Source organism: Copadichromis virginalis, linkage group LG3, assembly GCF_057382275.1.
Source record: "Copadichromis virginalis isolate Kocher_CV1m ecotype Utaka linkage group LG3, C_Virginalis_male_GT1.1, whole genome shotgun sequence".
In the NCBI taxonomy this organism is placed as follows: Eukaryota; Metazoa; Chordata; class Actinopteri; order Cichliformes; family Cichlidae; genus Copadichromis; species Copadichromis virginalis.
Genome location: NC_140620.1, coordinates 31298010 through 31304278, shown reverse-complemented (window position 1 = coordinate 31304278; position 6269 = coordinate 31298010).

Genomic DNA, 6269 nt, shown 5'->3' with positions numbered 1-6269 from the left:
CACCTCAACAATAAACTGGACTACAAATACAGACATCCTGTATAAGAAGGGCCAGTCAGGGACCTGGATCTGAGCAACCCAGGGTCCCTGAGCAGTTATGGACTTGTATTATATTATATGTGTTTTTTCGGTGTTCTTGTCCTCCCTGCTTGCAGGTATGTGTGTGTGTGTGTGTGTGTGTGTGTATGGGTGTGTCTGGGAGCACCTGTTTCCAGGTGCACTTCAGGCCTGGTTGGTGGGGCCCTGCCAGGTGGTTGGCCACACCTGAAGAGCATCACACAGCTGATCAAGCTGGGGTGCTCAGACACGGAGAAGCGGGGACAACAAACACTAACAGTGGGAAGAGGACATGTCACGGGAGTTGGGAACGCACATATCTATATTTAGTGTATACGTGTGTGTGTGTGTGTAATAGTGGTACAATAATTATGTAAAGCTGTATAGTTTATGTCTTGCATATTTCCACAACCATATCCACCATCACATACTACTACCGTTGTATATAGTGTATTATTTTATTTTTTATTTGTTTGTACTTGCATTTTTCCTTCTGATATCTGTACCTGAGCTGAGGTAACACAACAATTTCCCCATCGTGGGATCAATAGAGTCTTATATTATCTTAAGTCAAATAACTACATTTCCTTTCACTGTCACTTCAATCATTCCCCATAGACTTCCATGTTAAAGTATACAACGTTCCCAACAAGTGTCTTTAAAACCTGGTAGCTGGGGCCACTATGGGTACTTTACCTCTTCAGGTCAGCTCTTAGGGGATGGATTTTTTGTAATCTTTTTTAAAATCTTCTTTAATCTTTTTTTTTTTTTTTTTTTTATCTCGTCTTAATAAGAAAAAAATTCAGTTTGAGGCATAGATGAGATTGACTGGTGCCCCAACATTGACTGAGCTGAGGAGTTGAGAGATTTCTCCCAGGCCTCGCCTCCTTATGATGGACATCTTAACTCTGTGATTACTGTTGGTGCCTTCTGGACCGTTTTTAAAGGATTATTACCTAAATTATGACTTGCTGTGTAAAACAGACATCCCAAAAGCTTTTTTTTTTAAAGGTTTGGTGAGTCTCTTTCACAAATTGGAGATAAAGTATCTGCATTTTAAGAGCGTGTTTGGAGGCATGGTCCATGGCTCCAAACACGCTCCTTCCGGTTCTTATCTATATATGTTCCCCCAGTTCTACAAGCTGTTTTTTCTCATTTACGTGCCCCACCCTCCCTGCCCTTTTCAATTCTTTAACTTCTTCACTTCTCTTTAGTACATGGCGATCTGCCAGGCTCGGGAGCTGTTGCCAGTCCCCTTCGAGGCCTTCCCCAAACCGCAGCACAGTTCACGTCCAAGCCTTTCATCTTTATCTACTAAAATGCTGTCAAACCTAAAATGTGGACGTGGGCCCAGCTAGCGAATTAGCAGATATGTGTGTGCAGGAGCTGATAACTTCACACTCCTCTCTCCAAATATGGTGACAGGGTGCACATCATTTTTCTACATTGTCTGTGAATTCTAAGCATTTTACATGTTTAATTTTGCATTATTGTGAAATTTAAATATAAACCATTCAGAAATGACCAGTATTGTCTTTGCAACTGAGATAGTTGAGCTGAAATTGTTAGAAAAATTGGCTCGTTTGTGACGGATTGACCCATACAAACTGTATGGGCCGCAGAGGTATGTCCCAGTGCTTCCTAAAGAGGCTCTGCTACTGATCTGACCCTCAATATAATGCCCGCTGTCCCCAGTGCCTATTGTGATTTTTGAAAAGTTCTTTTTCCCATGAAAACTGGCGTCATCCACTCAACGTGTCTGCCTGAAGACTCAGGGAAGGGTCACAATGTTTTCCTGTAATTTTCCCAAGATATTCCCAAGTGCTTCCACGTCTGGGGCGTCCGAGGCGTTTAAACCACAGAGCTGAAGTTACGAGTGAGCAGAGCAGGAGGAAGAGGAGCCAAAGGGCGGACGTCCCGACTTATCCTGAAGGGACTTTTTAAGGAAACGACACAGACATCATGACGAACGTTAAACGAAGGTGACTCGACCTCAGGCACCTTCAAGGTCATTGTTGACGGGTGTCACTCACACGGTCGCAGAGAGGCTCCTGTAGAATGCCTGTCCATTTCCTGTGCTGGACAGGAAGCTGACAAAAGAAACCCAAAATGCCCTGTTTTTTAGTGTGGGGATGAAAAAAAAAATCAGGCCTCACCTTTATTCCACTGTGGGAACTGTAACTTTGTCCTGTCTCACACACACACAACAAAGAACCCCCCCAACAAACAACAATGCCCATCTTTGTTTGGCCTCCTATCGTTGCGTGCCTGTAAAGCGTGTGGCCTTTTATTGAACGTAGTTTTTAGCTCAGCTAAATTAGCATCAGTACTAATAAGATTTCAGGCTTTAAAAAAGAGTGAATTTAAAACAGAAACAAACATTTAATTTATTTATTTATTTGCTCGTTAAGCGCTGCTCTTAACAAGCTCAGAGGCTGACAGTAAAAACAGCAATGAAGTGAAATGAAGTGTGCGTTACTGCCTGAATGGCTTTTACCATAGACGTTCCCGGCCTCGGCTGTTGTCCTCTCGTGTTTGTTTGTTTGTCTGTTTGTCTTCTGCATTCATGCTTTCAAAGAGTGTGTGTGGGTTTCCAAGCATGCATGTCAGCGTTTATGTGCCTTATTGCACATGTTGGTGTATTACGTTTTAGCCCACACTTCTCTTTTTTTTTGCATTGCGAAGTATATTTGTGTACCCATTGTTTGTGTGTGTGTTTGCAGCAGTTTTTGGTGGTCACAGTTGCACAATATCCCTCTGTGTTGTTGCGAGCAACAATAGATAGTAAAGTTAGTTTCGTACTGTGATGATTGCTCTATAAATCTAAGTGCACACTGAGTGTGTTTTAGTGCAGCTCATTGTTCTTTGTCTCGTGCGAGAGCCGTGCTGGTTGGTCACCGGGCTCTTCATCACCATCTTCATCATCTCTTAGCCCCTCAGCTGCGGTTTTTAAAAAAGTACGCACATACACACCAAGCTGTGCTGTTTGGCAAAGCAGAGTTAATGCTGGTGACACTTCTGAGGAAATGTCGATTTGTCATAAAGAGCTCGCAGCCAGAGTCCGGACCTCCTCCTGGTCCAGTTCAGAAGAGAGTCCAGGTCAAGACCAACATTTTAATAATGTTGTTAAATCCAACACAATAAATTACGAAATAAAACAACATTTCTGCCCTTTCCAGCATTTTTTGAAAACCAATCTTGTTAATAAACTACTGGTAGATCCATAGTTTTGGATGTCTTCAAAAAGGCCACAATGTGTGTTCATTAGGAACAAAGGCTTTGATCTCAGATGTTACCGTGCATTCCTCTTTAACAAAAGCGTGAACCCCACAAAGCAAACTGTGGTTGAACACAGAGCTTTATAGATTTTTTTTTCTAATTAGATTTTATTTTATAGTTTTTTTGTAGTTGAGTTTATTTTTCAGTTCGTTTCCACAGCAGAGCTGCTCGTTTCAGTTTTTTTTATTGTCTGAAAAATGTTTACGTTCACTTCAGTTTTTATTTGTTTCGCTATTAAATTTAAAAAGTTTAAAAAGTTTTTTTTCGAGGCGCCAACCATCAACCAAGACTCCTACCATGTTGCGTGTTTTGAATACAGATGAAATGAAAGGGTGGATAGATCAAAAGAAACTTCTGCTTTTATACACAAAACGATTCTATTCTATCTTCATCATTTATTTGGTTTATCATTTCAATATATATTTTTGTCAAAAACGGATCATTTGAGCATAAAACTGATTTTTTTCTCCTCTTTTGCTTAATGTAAGTTTGATTGTTTAGCAAAATGAACAAATTAAGTCAAATGTAAGCAAAGAGAAGACCTCTAACTTTCAGGTACAACTATAAAATAACTGTTTAACACTTCAGTTCAACAATAGCTAAAGTGATGTAACCTTGAGACTCCTCAGGAGCTGCTCAATATTGTCACACAGTAACATGAAAAATATATATTTTTTAACCTGGTTTGCTATATAAGCATTTTAACCTGCCTCTAAGAGTGCACATAAAGCGCAACTAGCCATGCTCAGTGGACTCATTTGTTTACATTTAGGTCGCGCATCACCATCTGCTAGCATCTCTTCTGTTCTTCATGGTGTTTCCTTGTCAAGTCGTGAAACAAGTTTGATGTTTCCACCTACAAAAAGTCTTTTTGCATGCTTTGCAAAGGTTCTGTATTGGTTTCATAAGCTTTATGCTTTGGCTTCTAAAAGTGCGAACAAGCTTATAACTGCATCCAACAATGCATGCGCCTCTTTAGGAGTTTTCTCACACTTGAGGATGGAGTGGTCTGATGGTGGTGTAAGAACTCCTTATTGAGGGTTTCTTTTGATTGTATGTCATAGTAGTCACATTTTTTGCATAACAGATACTGTATGTCACATGTAGTTAACTGGGTGAGTAGATTTCACATCTATCTAACCAATAGGACACATTGTATTTTTCGTCTTCCCTTCTGTTAGTTACTCGTTTTTTCATTTCCTTGTTCTTTTTCCTTTTTGCTCTTCCAGGCACAGATTTTTCTGACTCATGCAATGAAAATATCCACGACGTTTAGATGTTTTATTTTTTTGACCTATGTAAGATGTGGTTCTGATTGGATTTTACTGGTCGTAGTTAAGTGACCTATCACAGGTGATGTACTGTAAGTGTCATGATCCACTAACATTCTTAGTTTTTGTGTTTTTGTATTTTGTTCTTTTATTCCATGGTCCCTTGGCTGTTCTGTTAAGATGTTGCTTATTTGATTTCCCCTCGTGACTTACCCCCTGTGTATCTGTGAGTCCTCGTTTCCCCTCCTTGTGTTTTATTCCATGTTTTCCCCAGGTCAGATAAGCCAATAAGTATGTCATATTCAGTTAGCAAATTTTCTTCACGCTCAGACTTGAAACTGTGAAGCATTAGCAGAATGCTAGACTCAAGTGAGTCAACTGGATTGAGTTCAAAAGCTTCATCTACAACAAGAGTTATAAATGGCAAACAGTCACTAGAGTACTTTCTTTCTGACATCACACACTTCCCTGTACCGACCCGGCACCCAATATTTAACCCCTTCCAGACCTTCCAGTGTCACGACATTTCTCAGTAGCGCTGCATGCCAGCCACCATGAACCACCGAGACGAGTTCACCCTGCGTGTGCAGATGTTTTAGAATGAATATCCAGCAGGCCTGCTCAGTATATTCTGTGCTATTTATCTATTTATTCTTGGATCTCTAACTCTCTGAGAGGTTTCAGTCTCGGGGAGTAGACGATCCCCAGCTTAATACTTTTATCCCATTATAATATTGCGAGCTTCTCCCAGTGGATGTGAGTGTGTGCCATCTTCTTACCTTATCCTGAAACATTAGAAGGCTGAAGAATGTCGACTGGCTGTGTAAAGAAACTGGAAGCTGGAAAAGCCATTTGCAGTCATTTTTTTTTAACCCAGGTCTTTAAAAAATATATATATTCACTTCAATCTTTCACATTATTCTTTTATTTTCCTTTTAAAGCAATATAACTCATGTTTTCCTTGTATTCTGCTGTTTTTTTTTTAACTTTCCTGTCTGCTTGCTGTGCTTCTCATTAATTTTATTGCCAATTCTTCCCCCTTTTTCACCGTTGCCTCCATTCGTCTTGCTGTATTTCTTTAAATGAAATGGCCCATTTATGTGTAATTCCTAAAGCCGAGGCTTATAGCGCTATAGTAAAAGTTAAAGCGGTGCAGACTAAACATTTGGACTCAGAATGATGAAAAATGACCAATCAGACAGCTGGGATGCCGGCCAGCTCCATGATGTAACATCCCGTTGGGCTAAATCCTTTTATTTTAGGGTAACTTGGAGCCTTTCATTCTTCCCCTTTGCATCCTCGAGAAGGCGCACATGCAGTCTCATATCCTTTCGCTCACCTCTGTGAATGGGAGCGGGAATAATGGGCTTCAGACGTCAGAGAGGAAACGACCCAAACATTATTCCAATAGGTTTTTATTGCTGCGATTATTAGATTTCATAAAATAAATCCATTTTAACGGAGGTTACCGCTTGTTTTCCCAGCCTGTTTCAGGGTTGTCGTGTGTGCATGTGCACAAACCCAAACTTTTAATGTTTTACGCATGTGTGAGCAAGTGTGTGTGTGTGTTTCTGACATTTAATGACACTGGTGTGTGCTCATATGTGTGTTTGCATGTTCGGAGCTACAATAGAGCTATACATTAATGTAAGTTTTGTTCCT